The sequence below is a fragment of the Lampetra fluviatilis genome, chromosome 1 (genome assembly GCF_964198595.1).
Source record: "Lampetra fluviatilis chromosome 1, kcLamFluv1.1, whole genome shotgun sequence".
In the NCBI taxonomy this organism is placed as follows: domain Eukaryota; kingdom Metazoa; phylum Chordata; class Hyperoartia; order Petromyzontiformes; family Petromyzontidae; genus Lampetra; species Lampetra fluviatilis.
In genome coordinates, this window is record NC_136275.1 from 35501809 (window position 1) to 35521004 (window position 19196).

The following is a 19196-nucleotide window of genomic DNA, read 5'->3' on the forward strand; positions in this document are numbered from 1 at the left end:
GGTTAGCCAGGACCGGTTATAGGTTGTGAGCGGGAGGCGAATTCGAGTCGTCAGGGTCGTAGTGCAGCGCGCTATCCACTGAGGCAAAGACACACACATACACACATCACACACAACAATACATCTCACATTATAAATAAACAATTACATCACACACATGCATACACACTCACTCGCCCACTCGCACACGCACACCACACACACAAAGACAAAGATTCCGCGTATAGCCTTAACAGACTGTTGAGGCAAGTGCTGTTAGCGAGCACATATGAAGGCTCGAACGGTACACGAGGGGGTGGGTGTTCAGCACCACACCCAACCGCCTTTGTCTCCCTAGTGGTGATGTTTACACACTGCACCAGGTACTCATTTGAGGCTGAGTCGACCTAGCGGAGGCCCAGTACCGGCTCAGATAATCGTCAGTGCGTGTTGGCCGTGAGCGGGAATCGAACTCGGGTCGCCAGGTTCATAGCGCAGCGCGCTATCGCTCCCCGTACATACAGTCGCACACAGCCTGCACCCAGCTCAGGACACGCATTACGAAGGCAAAAACAACAATGATGTCTTGTGCGTGACCACGACGTTCATGCTGGGCACGAGGGCGCGGGGAGTTGGAGGGTGCTGCGGGGGCCGTCCGAGACTTGGGAAGCTGAAATGCTCTGAGATTTCGAGTCGGGCAGCAGAGCGCATTTGTGTCGGATTCTTCTCGCGTTCGCATGTCGGCGAACCAGGGACCCCATCGGGCTCTGAGCGCTGCGCGACGTCCCTGGGCCACTCCGACAAGCGTTGGATCCACCCCGTTTCATCCTCATCACCGCAGCGGCGGAATCAACGGGGTGGGCGATGCGAGCATTTGCTACCCCGCCTCCCAATCGAGACCCCCCCGAATACTGTGTTGGGGTCGTTTTGCTATATTCGCAGTTCTGTTCTGATCTTGCGTACGCTGACGGCGACCCGTTCCAAATTGTCCGAGGTCTGCTGCTGGTAGCCACGGCGAGAGGGCTCCATGAGAGAGTGATGCTTTGTGTCGTTTTTCTGTTCCTCCTCCATTGAAGGAGTGTTGGGTTGCATGGCCACATTCCCACTATTGTAGCCTGTCTTTAATGTATTTCTATGCATCTCTGTGTATCTATGAGTCTCTGTATATCTATGGGTTTACTATATGGTCCATTGTTTGGGTTGCATGGCCACATTCCCACTATTGTGGCCTGTCTTTAATGTATTTCTATGCATCTCTGTGTATCTATGAGTCTCTGTATATCTATGGGTTTACTATATGGTCCATTGTTTGGGTTGCTTGGGCACATTCGCACTACTGTGGCTTGTGCCTTTATTGTTTTTACATGCATGAAGGAGATGTGCGCATCGGACCGGTAATGATGCTCTGATGCTGCTGATGTTTGCGCGAGTTTTCCCAATATTTACAATGAGAAATTTAATCGAATGCGTTTGTTTTGATGAGTGTGGGGCCCTGTTTAAAGAGCTTTAGATTTCGGGACCGCACCCCATCATCCCCCCTCCCTCCCGCCCTTCCCTGGAAAGCTTCTATATCCGCCTCTGCATCGCCAGCTACGATATATCCACTGCTCGCTGAAGTTTTCTTCCCAGGCCGTGACGAACACATCCATCCACCCATTCCTACCGGTGACGCGATGTAACAACAACAGCAGTAGCAGCAGCGTCATTGAGCAGCAGCAGTAACAGCAGCAGCAGCAACAACAACAGCAGCAGCGTCATTCAGCAGCAGCAGCAACAACAACAGCAGCAGCAGCGTCATTCAGCAGCAACAACAGCAGCAGCAGCAGGAGCATCAGCGTCATTCAGCAGCAGCAGCAACAACAACAGCAGCAGCAGCAGCGTCATTCAGCAGCAGCAGCAGCGTCATTCAACAGCAGCAGCAGCGTCATTCAGCAGCAGCAGCAACAACAGCAGCAGCAGCGTCATTCAGCAGCAGCGTCATTCAGCAACAGCACGCGAGGCTTGTCCCAGCACTGACGCCTCATTCTGTCCCTTTGGCCGATGTCCTCCCGGGCGGATGTCCCCCTCCTCCTCCTTTGCAGCACAACTCATCTCGAGATGATGACGAGCGAGGAGCGACCGAAAACCGCCACTCCCCCCCCAAATTAAAAGAAATGAAAAAACCGAGACGGTTAATAGCAGACCAAGATAATCGATTCTTGATTTGGAATATCCGATCATCGATCGCGAATACGTGTGCATAATCGCATGGCCGGTATGTTTGACGTTCTGTGTCGCAGCTACTGGATATTAATTCTGCTGAATATGCCAGCTTACATCGCCATCTGGTGTCCATCACCACCGATGCGTATATTAATCGATTAATGTCGATCATTAAAACTCGCTGTGCCACTCATCGAATCGTGGGTAGATGTCGCGATTTTTTTTCGTATTCCAATTCGTTATTGTTGTTGCGTTATGGGTTCGCGTGAGCCCTCTGTCAGCCACTAGAGGCCGCACTAGTCACCGCAATGTAAACATACAGAATCAGTTATGAAATCGAATTGGGGTTTGCGACAATCCAGTGAAACGTGAATGGAGCAAATCTTTCCGCCGCTGGTATTGCCCATCCAAAAGTCACGTTCCCGCTCCAACGAGCATTGCGGCATTCGTACTCGTGACCTGTTCACAGCCCTAAGCCAGAGGTGGCAATTCCACATTCCCATGGCGGGGGCCAGCCTTTCCAAGGGGCAACGACTGACAACTAACAACAAAACGCAGCGAACCACATTATCGTCCCGCGAGGAAAGTTCTGATAATTCAACCCCCACAACCACACGTCGAACCGGGCGATCTTCCGATTGCGAGTCGCTCGGCTCTACCGCCGATCCGAACCGCGCTCCTCGTGAGCCCGGTGCAGATTCTCACGCTCCCGATCGGCGTCGGCGTCGCACTCCCACGGCACGGCAATAAAAAAAAAACATCGATGCCGATGGGTGCCGCACGCGCGTGGGTTGTAAGCGTGCAGCGCAAGACTGAGAGCGATTGAACACTCGAGCGTGGGCCCCCTTTGCGCTATGAGCGAAAACAAACAGCCACGCGCGTCCTCATTTTTCGTCGCTGTTGCTGCTGTTGTTGTTGTTGAAAAGTGCAAATTCAAAACATTTGGCAAATGGGTAATTAATATGAGGCAGGGTATTTGCTCGCCACGCGGTATTCGCTCGCACTCGTCGACACGGAGAGCGAGAGATGCGCGCGGGAAGGAGGAACCACGGACGAGCTGGAAAGGGAGCAGCATCCACGCGTGGAAGCAAAATGTAACGAACAAAACCATGTAAAAGGTTACGGGAAGAAGAGTTTATTAGATACACGATATACGTATTCCTCTACGAGTCCACGTGCTCCTTGTCGCTTGTGAATATTGCGAGGAGCACGTGGTTCTATGAGAGAGCGCGCGCGTGGCTCGGGTGGTAGACATTGGAGAGTACTTGCTCTACGAAAAAGAGTCGGCGTGCCTGGGTGTGGCGGGCGGCGTTACTGACGAGGTGCCATCGTGAATTATTAAACGATGGCTCGAGGTAACGAGTTATTACCGCTAACTGCGCGTCTCTGCATCGACTGCAGTGGTTCTTAAGATTGTTTTTTTCTTGTTGCGACTGTACCCCACACCCCACCCCCCCCCCTCTTTGTTGAATTTTGTTTCAACCGAGTAACCACACCCCCGCCCTCCCCCGCCACTTGTCTGACCCAGCGTGGTTCTGAGAAATGAATGCATGAATAGTGAACGTCAATATTTGACACAGTTGTCCATTTTGTGAGGTATCCTGACGAGCGAGTTAACTGCAGGCGACGAATATAAGAAGAGGTTTTACCCTCTCTGGCTATAACACAGGTGTGGTAAGATGTAAAAACACGAAACTGAAACCTCGTTGCAAGGAATCGTGTCTGCATTAACCACATATACTTGTGGTGAACATGCAAACAAAAAACATGCTCTAGAAGTGTATGCATTGTTTTTTTCTAAACTCATTGGTCCACATCAGAGACAGCTTTCTTTAGAGCCTCATCTCAAACGGTGTTAGACCAGAGGACGCCAAAAGGCGAACAGCACAAAGACAATGCCACTCTCAGGGCATTGAGAGCTCGGTGGTGAGCAGCTGCATCATGGGACCTCACTTGCTAGTATCAAAATATAACAATAGGTTTTACCCTTTCTGGCAATTAAACTAGGCCCTTAAAGAAAGCTGTCTCCGGTGTGGACCAATCCGTTTCAAAGAAAATTCATATACAACCAGAGCATGTTTTTTGTTTTGTTTTGTGTACAGAACGAGGAAAAAAATGCTGGAAGTTGACACTGACGGCTGCTCCGTGCTTCCAGTGTTCAGGGACCTGCTTAAGGCGCGGGTTTGGCTGGAGCACGCCATGTACCACACACATGTCGGTGATGTGCACCGTGCACGTCTTCTTCGAACGCTGGGGAGCCGGAAAAGCCTTCTGTACCAGCGTGGACGGCACCCTCGTGCTCACCTTATGAAGTGCTCGCTCGTCACCGTGGCGTGCGCGATGACCACCACCACCACCACGTGACTTTTCTTTCGTGTTGTGCGCGGTGCTTTTAGCGCCACAGCGCGTGGATTTATAGCGTTTGTTTATTTGTGTTGCTGGTGACTGTATTTCGGAATCGCTAGTGCTGTTGCTGCTGGTGGCAATAAAAGTTGTTTAAAAGTCAAAGTCTGTCGCTTAGAGCAATTCCAAATGTATGTATGTTGTTAGTGATGTATGTAAGTATGTTGTCAGTGATGTATGTTGTCAGTGATGTATGTTGTTAGTGATGTATGTATGTATGTTGTTAGTGATGTATGTATGTTGTTAGAACACGGCCGATGATTATTCGAAGTCAATGTTAATGATAATATACCTTGTCTTGGAGGAGGCCAATTTAATTTTCAACCAAGAGATTTGTGATTTAAAGCTTTCGTGACTGCAGGGATTCATGTTCTTGGTTCTTTCGGTAAAGTCACGTAGAAGGGAAATAATATAATAATAAAAATCAATAACATTCTCGCGGCGTTTCGACTGCAACACAAGCAATCATCATCAGGTGTGAAATCCACAGCAAGAAAATTTGAAAAAAGTGGCGGTTTTTTATTTTATTATTATTTTATTATTTCCCTTCTACGTGACTTTACCGAAAGAATCAAGAATATGAACCGAGAGATTGTCGCTTCGCGTGGAAGCCAACCGCAGTCGTATCGAGGAGAATCCCCGAGCACGCGTTGCTCCGACGCGAGGGATGACGGCAACCAGAGGTCCGTGCGGACGCGTTCCCGAGACCCGTGGCTGCACTGCGACGTGCTGAACCACCTCGGAACGGTCCCGACGAAGCCCAGCGACCGTGGGATTAGAGGCCGTCCATAAATGACTTCACGCGATTTTGGACGATTTTTGACTCCCCCCCCCCCATCGTCACACGGCGTCACAAAAAGTCAGACCCCTCCTCAAATATGACGTCGTAAAGCTCTGCCCCCCCCCCCCCAAAAAAAAATCTAACATGCTTCAAATCGCTTTAAACTATTGTCATTGTAGTGCGTATTTAATGTGCCGCTGCACTCTGATGTTGTAGGAGAAAACGTTTATTAAAAAGTATATTTAATAAAGTAGAACGTGTTGTCTATAATTATTGCAAGTTGCGCATTTTGATGTGACGTCACATTTCTCAAACCTCCCCACCCCTCGTCACACATCGTCACAAATGTCTGAACCCCTCCCCTCCTTAGGTGCGTGACGTCATTTATGGACGGCCCCTTATATCACGGATCTTTAAGCAATTTAGCTCGCCAAATCCTCTATTTGCAGGAGTCACATCGCAACGCCATCTGCGCGCGCGCGTGCGTGCGTGTGTGCGTGTGTGTTCAAGGATTTGAGATGTATTTATGAAGCGGCTTCACTTCCTAAAATCTCTAGAGCAAACGGGCACGGCACAGTGCACTGTCGTTGTTCCGACACCACCCGTGACTTCGGTGCGCAAAGTTTCGTGCGGCCCTCGAATCGGGATCTCGCGTTGTGTAACCCGCGTGCCGTTCGGCAAGATGTCCGACGTTTCGCTCCGCCGTGCTGGGCGCTGCTTTAGGCACAACAACAAAAAGACACAAACACACACGCGCACACCGCAGAGCTATACGGCACCATCTGCGAAAAACCTACGCAGTTTCACATGTTTGGTGTACGGACAGAATGAGAGGCACATCAACACATGAATGCAAAGACAAACGGACTGACAAACACACATAGATACAAACAACTACAGATGCCTACACAGGTTGTCGGGGCAAGTGCTGTTCAAAAAGCGACTATGAAGGTCGACATGGCACACGAGCGGGCGGGTGGGTGGCCAGCACCATACCCAGCCGCCTTTGTCTCTCCAGTGCTGATGTTCGCACACCGCACGAGGTACTAATTTGAGGCAGAGTCGATCTTGGGGAGGCCCAGGACCGGTTCAGATGTTTGTTAGCGATGGTGGCTGTGAGCGGGAATCGAACTCGGTTCATCACGCAGTGCACTAACCACCAATTTACCGCATCTTGTTACACTGACATGCAAGAAAAAAAGACACACGTGCAAAGAGATTTCCATGTACACACGGTAGAATTTAAGGTAAGGCAGGCAAGTTGGTTGATGATCGGGCATTCATTGATTCACTGCAGTCACCAGCGGTCAGTCACCTCTTGATCACTCTCCTATCGCTACTACCACCATTACTGTCCCCGTGAACTTCACTCATCGATTCCTCCACCCATGCTGTGGACCCCGGCCTTCTCGAGTAACTCGACTCACTGTTTCATGTAACCCGTACTGTGTTCAACGACCACACCGCAGGTCACAACAAAACACTCGGTCACTCACCCACCCACTTACTCGCCCGCCCATTCGCCCCACTCACTCACCACGCCGCAGGCCACAACAATGCGCTCACTCGCCCACCCACTCACTCGCCCACCCAATCGTCCCACTCACTCGCCACGGCGCAGATCACGACACTTTTCTTCCCGCTTCTTGCTTGGCACTGCCCCAATATGCAATCCCTCCCGTCGTCTCTTTTCCCAAGTTCTTACAATCGCCTTTGCTCAGTTCGAGACGCATTGCATCTCATCTCTGGAAGTAAAAATCAAAAAACCGTGTGTTGCTGGCCGCTTGGCGTTTTGGGAATTTAACCCTGTGCCCAGCTGCCGTTAAGAAAAACAACTAACACAACGCGTAGACAAAGATGCCCGGTATAGCCTTACCAGACTTTTGGGGCAAGTGCTGTTAGAGATAACCTATTAAAGCCGGAATGGCACACGAGGGGCAAAGGGGGGGGGGGGGGGGGATAGCCAATATAATACTCTGTCGCCTTTGTCTCCCAAGTTTATCATGTTCACACACCACACCGGGTATTCATATTAAGCTGAGTTGACCTAGGGGAGGCCCAGGAACGGTTCAAATATTCTTCACTATCATTGGTCGTGAGCGAGAATCGAACTCGGCTCGCCGGGGTTATAGAGTCCATGCGCTAACCGTAACACAACCGCTCCCCATACATATTCTTAGGTTTTTTCGGTAAAGTCATGTAGGTAAAAAAAATTAATTGAAATTAATAAAAGTAATTAATAAATAAATAAATCGCCACGTTTCGGGGGCAACACAAGCTTCCGTCTTTAGGTGGAACCGTCACAGCACGATAGCTGTATCAAGTAAGCTGTATCAAGTGATACAGCTATCGTGCTGTGACGGTTCAACCTGAAGACGGAAGCTTGTGTTGCCCCCGAAACGTCGTGATTTTTTATTTTATTTGTATTTAATTTTTATTAATTTAAATTAAAAACATTTACCTACGTGACTTTACCGAAAAACATAAGAATATGAATCATTGCAGTCACGAAAGCTTCAAATCTAAAGCTCCCCATACATACACAAACAAAGACAAAGATCCCCCATTCAGCCTTAGCAGACTCTTGAGGCAAGTGCTACGATCGAGCCCCTTCAATAAAGACCGGTACGGCACACGAGGGGATCGGTGGCCACTGCTACGCCAGGTCCGTCTCCCAAGTGGCGACGTTCACACACCCACCGCACCAGGTAGTGATTTAAGGCTGAGTCGACCTAGGGGGAAGACCCGGGACTGATCGTCATTTGTTCCCCACGCCACGCGAGGGGAAGGCGGCCACGCCACTCGACGTCCCCGTGGTTCGTGTTCAAGCCAAATCGAAATTCGTAGTGGTCGTCATCGTCTCGCCTCGCACGCTTGTCTGTCCGTCACGCCTTGGGCCACCAAGACGGCGGCTGGCACAAGGAAGGAGCCACGACGCGTCCCGTGAACAAAAAAGCTTCACAGCTCATCGGATTGCTCAAGGTCTCAACATCGATGTTGATTCTGATTGTCACGAAACTTAAAGCACCATCGGGTGCCTGCTGTGGTTGCGAGCACCGGGTCGGGCGGCGCAAGTGCACGTAGCTTGGCACCTGGCCCGGGCACAGTGAAGGTGACGCGACACCCTTGCCGTGGTATTTTACTCTAATTTCTTATCCAAAAAATGTTCACTGGAATCTTCTGCAAAAAAAAGCGTTTAACTGCCGCTCTCTGTCAGTTCGCGTGCACTCAAGGAAGCGTGTGTGTGTTTCAAAACGCCTAATACACAATGAGAGCTATAGTTATCGTACGCCATGCAACCTGGTCATCTTTGCGACCAATCGTCGAGATTCGTCTCTGTTCAGGGCATCCCTCAACACCTGGGCCCGTTCCAGGGCACTTCGTATGTGATCAGCCACTTACATCGCATCTCATCTCAACAGATTCAAGTTCATTTATTAGGTATAGCCCTGTGAGCCATTCGACTCTTGAATCTGGTGCAACCGTAACAAACAGAAAACAAAAACATGAACAAGAAAACATCTTAAAGTGACTATTTGCAAACAGAAAATCCAAGAAAAGACAGCAAAATATTGCAGAAAAAGCACAAACATCCCAGTGGGATGCAAGTCTAACAACAACAACCACAAGACACCTTAGATTAAGGCCATCAGTCTAACTCTGTACTACAACAAACAAACATGTCCAAACCCAAAAACTTTTTGAAAATCACCAAAATAAGGCCATAAAAGCAACGAAACAGTGATCATAGGAACTGTGACCGAATTTTCACAAACTCTGCAGCCATTCGAGAGGGCACCCCCAGTGTCAGCCGTCCCTGTGGGCCCAAGACGACTCGGCACCCGGCCCACAAACGTGCATTCGTCCACCAGTAAGGCGATGATTGCTGCTGTGTGTAATCCCAATTGAGTACTTGCTGAGTGATATTCTTTACAAACGGTCTATTTTTAACTTAACCTTCTAGTTTTTGGAAGCATCCATTGCCTACACGTCCGTGGATGCTGCCACAGTGGTGTAAGACTCAGCACACTGGATCTGCAAATCTGAGCTCGTCATCCATTCAATTCGATCCGACAAGTTTCTTGACACGCCCCCCTCGCTCCTCCGCCCCGCCCCCTCCACCTAACCAGATGATGATGAGTGTGCCCTAACACTGAATCAACTCCTGAATCTAACCAGATGATGATGATGATACACTCACACTGAACCCCTACACCTAACCAGATGATGATGATGCACTCACACTGAACCCCTACACCTAACCAGATGATGATGATACACTCACACTGAACCCCTCAACCTAACCAGATGATGATGATACACTCACACTGAACCCCTCAACCTAACCAGATGATGATGATACACTCACACTGAACCCCTCAACCTAACCAGATGATGATGATGCACTCACACTGAACCCCTACACCTAACCAGATGATGATGATACACTCACACTGAACCCCTACACCTAACCAGATGATGATGATACACTCACACTGAACCCCCTTCAACCTAACCAGATGATGATGATACACTCACACTGAACCCCTCAACCTAACCAGATGATGATGATACACTCACACTGAACCCCTCAACCTAACCAGATGATGATGATGTACTAACACTGAATCCCCTTCAACCTAACCAGATGATGATGATACACTCACACTGAACCCCTCAACCTAACCAGATGATGATGATATCCTAACACTGAACCCCTGAATCTAACCAGATGATGATTGTGTACTAACACTGAATCAACTCCTGAATCTAACCAGATGATGATGATACACTCACCCTGAACCCCTCAACCTAACCAGATGATGATGATGTACTAACACTGAACCCCTGAATCTAACCAGATGATGATGATACACTTACACTGAACCCCTCAACCTAACCGGATGATGACGATATTATTAAATCACGATTATAACGATAATGATGGTATCGTGAAACAGTAATGACGATGACAAATGGTGATGTACTCAATTGGTGATGGCATGTTGTGAACAAGTGATGATGATTATGATGATGCCAAAAAACTAAGTAATGATGATGATGTGAAAAGCAATGATGATAATGCTCAATGAGGATTTACTGCTGCTGGTGATGATTATGATGATAGTAATGATGGGAAACTCCCCGTAACTCCCCCAACTGAATCACTCCCTGTGCTTACAGACGATAACGAGTCTGTTCTTTTGCCCTTTCAACTGGTACAAAACTGATAATGATAATAATATGCACTGTCCTTGAAGTTGATTGGTCCACACCCGAGACAGATTTTCTTAGAGCCTGGTCTCCATTGGTGTTGAACCAGATGACGCCAAATGGCGTACAACTCAAAACAGCGCACTATCAGAGTATTGAGAGCTCGGGGTCAGCATTTACACTATGAGACCTCATTTACCAGTAGCAAATATATATTAAATATAGTAATAGGTTATCATTATCAGAGTTGTTTCTTTTTGTTTGCATTTTGACTGTTTGTGTTGTGGTCATTGCAAACATGATGCCTTGTATAAAGGTGTCAGTTTTGTACCAGGTGAAAGGGTAAAAACCTATTACTATATTTTGCCACTGGTAAATGAGGTCTCATAGTGTGAGTCTGTGCTTGTTTAGATTTGTTACACGTGTAATAAACGACTGGACCACGATGTCTGGCTCAGTGTCCTTTATTCGGTTCGTGCTGTACACCCACACGGCTGTCTTTACTCTGTAGCTTCTCCACGGTGCTGACTCCAATGTCGGCCCGATCCACAACAGCAGCCCCGCTGCTGTTTCTCTCACACAGCCCCCCTTGGCTGTACTCGCTGCAACTCCTCTCTCTCCACAGCTCCTCCTGGCAGCCACACCGCTGCCTCTAACACGCAGCCCTTCTGGCTGTCTCCTCTGCAGCTGCACACCACTCCGCAGCTTCCTCTTGTCTTCGGGGTTGGCTCCCGATCGCCGTCGGTGCCCCCCCTCTTCTCACTCGACCGCGTGGCCTCACTCTTTTCCGCTCACACCCCGACTGACTTCCCCTTCCGGTTTACCCGCTTAAGGACCCGAACCTTCCACCCACGTCACATGACTCCACCCCCCGTGACGTCACATCCGGAAGGTCGCTTACGCCCGCATTACACACGGATGGTCCCGTTTAGCCAGTTGCCCGGCTATCTCTTTTTGAACGAGGCTAAATCCGCCGTGCGCCATCACAGCAACGGCAATAAGAACAAAAACAGACATCATAATTGCAGAGAACGAGGGCAGCAGGGCCCTTAAGGGACATTGCACAACTACGAGGCGAGGTGTTTCACGGTCGTAAAATGAAACGCACGCGAATTAAAACAAAAACGTTGCAAGCATAATGAGAGCAAGAGAAGTTCGGTGCAGGTGAAAGTAATCTGTATATAGTTTACGCTTTCAAACAAAGACAGACACTGTTGGGGCAAGTGCTGTTAGCAGAGCACATGCTACGGCCGGCAAAGCACACTAAGGGGGGGTGGGTGGCCAGCATCACGCCCGGCCGCCTTTGTCTCCCCAGTGGCGATGTTTACACATCGCACCAGATACTCATTTGAGGCTGAGTCAACCTAGGGGAGGGCCCAGGACCGGTTCAGACAACCGTGGCTGGTGTTGGCCGTGAGCGGGATCCGAACCCGGGTTCGTCGGATTCGCAGCGCAGCGTAGCGCGAACCCCAACACGACCGCTTCCCCCCACCTCGGGCTATCAGTGACATAAACACGCGCAAATCAAAGAAAAAAAGGCAGTGCAAACATAACGCGACAGAGAGAGAAAAGAAAGAAACGCTAGGCACAGGTGCAAGCATGCTCTGTGTTTCTGGCTTAATGGGTAAGTACAGCGGGGGATGGAAGGGAGGAAACCAATGCAGTAGATGAGTCAGGGTATAATGGTGATTGGTGGTGGAGGCGGTGGTGGTGTTGGTGGTGGAGGTGGTATTGGTGGTGGTGTTGGTGGTGGTGGTGTTGGTGGTGGAGGTGGTGGTGTTGGTGGTGGAGGTGGTGTTGGTGGTGGAGGTGGTATTGGTGGTGGAGGTGGTGTTGGTGGTGGTGGTGGAAGTGGTGGTGGTGGAGGTGGAGGTGGAGGTGGTGGAGGTGGTGGTGTTGGTGGTTGTGTTGGTGGTGGTGTTGGTGATGGTGTTGGTGTTGGTGGTGGTGGTGTTGTTGGTGGTGTTGGTGGTGGTGTTTCCCTGGCACATGGCGGCTATTTACTTACAGCCGTGTCAGCTTGCGACAAAGGGTGCAGCAGACACATCATAATCATCATCATAATAACAACATCACGCCGGCGCTTGCACACAAAAGGTGGCGATTCGGATACACCTTGGTACGTTTCCAGAAATTTGACGCGAGCATGAATCACATCGGGTTACCCCCCCCCCCCCCCATTGATCAAAGGAAAGGGCATGTTGTTGAATAATCAAATGTGGGACCGTGTTGCATAACCTCGTGGAAGAATGAACAACAACACCACCAAACTAAACTGATTCGTCATTAACGCTGCGATCAATGTACTATGAAGAAGGGCCATTGCTCGAAACGTCGCCTATTATGTTCTCTTTAATTGACAGATGTGTCGTCCTCTGTATTGTTGTTGCTGTTGTTTACTCCGCAAGTGCACCACTGCCAACGCTGCAGCATCGCCAAATAATTGTGTTTAATTACAGAAGATGATTGGCTCATACACACACACACCGATAACCGCTTTACCTCATCGACAACACAGAGACGAAGATCCACAGTGTAGTCTCCACAGGCTGTTGGGGCAAGTGCTGTTAGCGAGCTCCTATTAAGGTCGAAACGGTGCACAATGGGGGTGGGTGTGGCAAGGATCCACACGAGCCCGCCTTTGTCTTCCCAGCGCTGATGTTTTGCCGTGTTCAGACATTCGTCACTGATATTGGCCACGAGCAGGGGAATCCAACTCTGGCGTGCCAGCTGATAGCGAGTGGCACCGATGAAGGCCGGCACGGTACACGAGGGGGTGGACGGACCAGCAACTAAGCCAGGCCGCCTTTGTCGACATTTGAGGCTGAGTCCACCTGGGGACAGGTTCAGATAATGGTCCCTATAGCCGTATAGCCTGGTCCGAAACACCACATACCAAGCTTGACCTACCCTACCCACCTAGGTGTCTCAAACGCATGTTTTGCAGGAGCGTTTGCCCTCCAGCCCCGGTAGAGAATGCATTTGTTGAGTGTTATTCGCCCCGAGACTTCTCAGGTTATTTAGTTTGACCAGGTGGCGATAACTCACGAGACAGGGTGAGTCTCATTCTTTTTGTTGTTGCAAAAAAGTGACCCGGGGTCACCGCAAAGACGAAAGAAACTCAAGTAAAGTTTCGCAATGAAGCAAAGTTAGATTGAAAGCAACAACAACAAAAACCCTAGCCCCATTACATAGCATGGGACGGCCTTCATCCATCCGTGGATTGAGAATGGGAGCCGAGCTCTCAGCGTAGAGGACAAGAGGTTGGGGTTGGGGCAGTAAGTGGGGGGCTCAGCCCCCTTCCGGCCCCCCACCAAGCTACGTGGCTGCCGATGGGTGGGGGGGGGGGTTAATTCCGTGCTAAGTAGATGCGAACAATTGATGTCGATCACATAGCTCGTCAGTCGAAGTTCCTTGCTACTCAAATGAATATTATAAAACTAGAAACTAAGGCCCCACTGAGCTATATGGCTATTCTTCAGAAGCCACCGAGCTATCGCAAAAGATAACTCAACGAAGTGGCTTATCATCACGTGGACATGTATGGCAGCCAAACACTCTGAACGCGTGCCGATTCTAAATGTGGAGGGGAAAACCTCGGAGGACCCACGCGACCACGGGGAGACAGACACGCAAACTCCAAATATACAGCAGCAGCAGGCGTCAGGGTCGGGATGGAACCCATGACCTCCTGCATACCAGGCGAGGTAGTTAACATCTCCTAGCCACTGTGATGATGAGAGAGAGACACGCAAACTCCAAATATGCAGCAGCAGGCGTCAGGGTCGGGATCGAACCCACAACCTCCTGTACACCCGGCGAGGTCGTTAACATCTCGCTACCGTGGCACCCTTTGATGGCGGTTGCTCACCTCTAAACCCGACGATGCTCTGAGACAACCCCGCGTGCAGGATTTGAACTCGCGACCTTGCCGAGTGCGAGGAGCTGAGCCCTTGCCGCTGAGCCACCCAGGTCTTGCGCACGCGGTAAAGTCCCCGCTTGCCACGCGTCGCCCGCTGCGCTATCGCGTTGCTAATTAATTGCAGCCTGGCGTAAGTTCTCGAGGAGTGCGAGTTGGTCCAGTGGTCGCGATGAAAGCCCTGTGCTCCAACACCCGCATCAATAATTGCATGAGGTTGGCGCACGGGGTAATGCCAAGGAACTCCTGTGCCCATCTCGTCTGCTAACTCGCCATTCATTCATCCGTCCGTCCGTCTCTCCTCCATCTCTCTCTCCCTCCCTCCCTCCACGTGTCCATCCACCCATTGATTGTCTGAGCAATCCGCTCCCTCTGGTTCAAAGCCCACGGAATGACAAAGATCCTGACACAAAAACCGTCTTGTTCCACTCGTATCTGCTTCCATGTGGACCCTATAACATCCCTCCCATGCAAGTAGCCACCCCCCCCACCATCCACCCAACATTGGCGGAGCTATCGAGAGTGTGCGGGAGATACGGGGGGGGGGGGGGGCTCAGGCACTGGGATACAGAGACGGGGGCTGGGGGTAAGAAATGGACATGGGAATTGACCTCCACATTGCATTCCTCACTCTTTGGTTCTTTCGGTAAAGTCACGTCGGTAGAAAAAAAAAAAGAATATACCATTTCATTTTTCTACCTACGTGATTTGACCGAAAGAACCAAAGAGTATGGATGCCTGCAGTCACGAAAGCTTCAAACCAATATTTAATTTCTCGTCAACCACGCTCCGTCACTGTCTGGAAGGTCCGTCATGGCTATGCCAGACACCAAAGCCTGCACAGTTGACAACCTGGATTTGAATCCACATTTCAGCCGCTCATGGTTCAAACCGGATTCTCCAGTTTGTTGAGTTGGCAGTCTCAGGCCCAGTCGCCCACAGACGAGAAAAAGAAAATGTCAATTCTGTATTGTTTGTTCTGTAAGTTTGCACGTTCCCACGATGCAACGTCCCGTGACGACTGCCGCGGCCGCTGTTGTGGTCATTCTTGCTCCAGAGTTGCCCAGCCCAGTGGGTCTGATGTTCCAGTTCAGTTCGTCTCAGGTCCGCGCTTGTCTATCGATGTTTCCCCACAAATAATGCATACAGCCGTGTCCAACACTTCACTGCGGTGTAAGGTCGAGAGAGTCGCGGAGATGACCGTGGAAGTGGGCAGCATGCCCATCAGCATCGACTACGACTGCTCAGCCTCTCATATTTACGAGCCAACCCGTCGAAAACATCGTGGCTGTCTCGGAAGCCTGCAGTTAGGTAATATTATCCGTTGTTGGAGATATGTTTTAAACACATACGGTCTATTTTTATGCAGGAGCTTTCGTGGCTAAACAGAATCAGAATATGTATTTGTACTGCGGGAATCCGATGAGCTACAAAGCTTTTTTTTCACAGATGTCCAGTCACCGATCTGGCTGTGACACATATCCTTCAGCGGTGACCGCAGAGGTGAGTGGACACGTGTTCTCGTTCAGAGTATTTGGCTGCTATAAAAGCCACCTAGTCGAGTTATCATTTGTTGGCGGGTGGGTCTTACCTGGTGAAATATTTATTTTAATTTTTTTTATAGCTTAAGTTTTAGTGTCATTGGCAGGAGGGCGTCCTTGTCTCTGCAGGGCGCTACGGACGCGGCTACCCACACCATGCAGCCGTCCACGCCCTCCGTGCACCGCTTCTCCCTTGGTGACCCACTGCTGGGCCACTCCCAGCCGATCAGACAGTCGCGTAACTCGCATGGGGGCAGGGGGGGTGCCTTGCCGCTTCTCCCCCCCCCTCTCCACCCCACCACGGTGGCCAAAGCTACGAGTTGTGGCCCACTTGACGACCACCATTCGATACGTTTTCAACAACAGCGTAAAAGGACTCTTTGGTTCTTTCGGTAAAGTCACGTATCAAGAGAAAATAATAAATAAAATACTAGCATACGACGTTTCGATTGCAACACACGTCGTATGCTAGTATTTAATTTATTATTTTCTCTTGATACGTGACTTTACCGAAAGAACCAAAGAGTAATTCCTGCAGTCATGAAAGCTCCAAATTAAGTATAGTGTAAAAGGACCAAAACGTATTTTTTTGGCGAAGACGGAGCGCCCCTACAGCGTTAAATGTTCGAGACCGCGAGCATAATGACGATGCGATTATGGCAAGAGGAGACTCGGGGTGCGACCGTGCGAGACACATCACAATAATGGGGCCCTACGAGACCGACTGCCGCACCCCCCTGAGCTGATAATGTCGTTACCACGCCACTGCCACTATGGATCGGAAGGCCACGGCGCGTTCGTGTATTGTTGTTGTTATTTTCGGGTATCTTTTCAACGAAGAAGGTGACGACCCTTTTACGAACGGTCGCCTCGGTAGAATTCGCCAGTCATGAGCTGCTGCTGCTGCTGCTGCTGCTTTGGAACGCGATCGTCTGACATCCTCACTGCGTGTCCGGGCCCCACCGCAAACGATGCCGCCTCAGCAGCAGTTCGACGTCCAGCATGCTCGCTTTCTCCTGCTTCCAGTGCTCAGAGGCCTGCTTAAGGCGCGGCTCCGGCTGGAGCACGCGTACCACACACACATGTCGGTGATGTGCACGTCTTCTTCGAACGCTGGGGAGCCGGAAAGGCCCCTCTCTGCACCAGCGTGGACGGCACCCTCGTGTTCACCTTCTGAAGCGCTCGCTCGTCACCGTGGCGTGCGCGATGACCACCACCACCACGTGACTTTTCTTTTGTATTGTGCGCGGAGCTTTCAGCACCACAGCGCGTGGATTTGTGACGATTTGTAACGTTTGTTTTCTTTTGTTTGCTGGTGACTTTGTGTATTTCATATTGAAATCGCCTCCAGTGCTTTTGCTGCTGGCGGCAATAAAAGTTGTTTAAAAGTCAAAAGTCTCCTCGTTGGTCAATCTCTCGGCGTCGTGGACACGTCAGGACAGCACGCTGCGAGTGGGAGGATGTTGGAACGCGCGTAGCTTCCTTGATCTGGTGCCGAGATAGGGGTCCATCATGGGTCGCACGACGAATGGCGATGATACTGTTGAGACCGACGATAACATAGCCCCCCCCCTCTCTCCCCCATTCATCTATGCACTCTGAAGAAGGGCGGTTGTCCAAAACGTCGCATGTTATACTTGTGTGTGTGTGGTTTCCTCTGAAGGCGGCGTTATTGACACATGTGTTGAGTTTGTGTTGTTTGTATATTTGGATAACAGTTCGCTTAAATGGAGCTCTACGGGGGGTTGTACTGCCCTAATTTTCTCGCAGAAACCGAGTTGAATGGTCAACTCGGGTTGAATGCAGGTTTCACTTTCCGCGATTAAAATAAACTAAAATATGTTTTTGGTTTTTTTTGGGTCTTTCGGTAAAGTCACGTAGATAGTTCTAGATTTGAAGCTTTCGTGACTGCAAGGAATCATATTCTTAGGTTTTTTCGGTAAAGTCACGTAGGTAAAACATCAAAATATTTTGACCTAAGAATCACGTAGATAGGTTCAAAGAAAATAAGAAAAAAATCTACGACGTTTCGATCGTAACACAAGCAACCTTCACCAATCGTCACCTGATGACGATTGCTTGTGTTTCGATTGAAACGTCGTATATTTTTTGTTATTTTCTTTGAACCTATCTACGTGGCTTTACCGAAAGACCGAAAGAATATGAATTCCAGCAGTCACGAAAGCTTTAGGTCAAGATTTAGATTTTTGGTTATTTTACCAGGTAAGGCCCACTGAGCTGTATAGCTCTTTTCAGAAGCGACCTGGCCACAAATTATAGCCCAACGAAGTGGCTTATCACGTGGGAAGTTACAGCCGTCAAATTACTCTAAACGCATCTTTCTTAAAGTGGAGAGAAAACCCAGAGGACCCGGAGAAAAATCAACGCGACCACTGAGAGAGATACATGCAAACCCCAAATATAAACAGGCTTCAGGGTCGTGATCGAACCCGACGACCTCCTTGTGTAGCAGGCGAGGTAGTTAACATCTCCTAGCCACCGTGGACTCCCGCGTGTAGCGAGTTGTCGGTGTGTACCCAGTCCCCAATGATCTCCCCCCCTTAACGTTGCATCTCGCGTTGAGAAGACACTTTGTGTGGTTTACTGAAGCACGTTGTGAGTCTCGTGACGTGACACCGAGAGAACAATGGGAATAAAAGACACAAAATAATAATAATAATAATGAAACCACCGACTCTCGGTTTGTTGTGTGTTTGTTTGCTCGGATCGTTTTGCCCCACGTGCTGGAAGCCTTTAAAAGGTCAGAGGCACGTGGAACGAAACGTCGGACATCCCGCACCCCGCCCCCATTCCCCCCAAAAAAATCCACGAGGTGCATAACCCGAAAAAACATCATCGGAGAAGCTGCACAGGATAACCACGAAGACCCAAGCTCTATCGCTCTGTAAATAAACAAGAACCCACGATGGCAATTACACAGTCCACAGCTCGGCAGCGTGGTGAGGTATGGTGTTGCGGGGGATGGTAGTGTTGTCTCGGTGGACTCAGGCTCTAGGTTGACTCTAGGTCGACTCAGCCTTGAAAAAAAACAGTACCCGGTCCTGTTTGTAAACATCCACAGAGTGTGCAATACCAGCCCGCACAGGTGCTCACCAACAGCACTTGCCCCGATAGTCCGCTAAAGGCTACAAGGGGG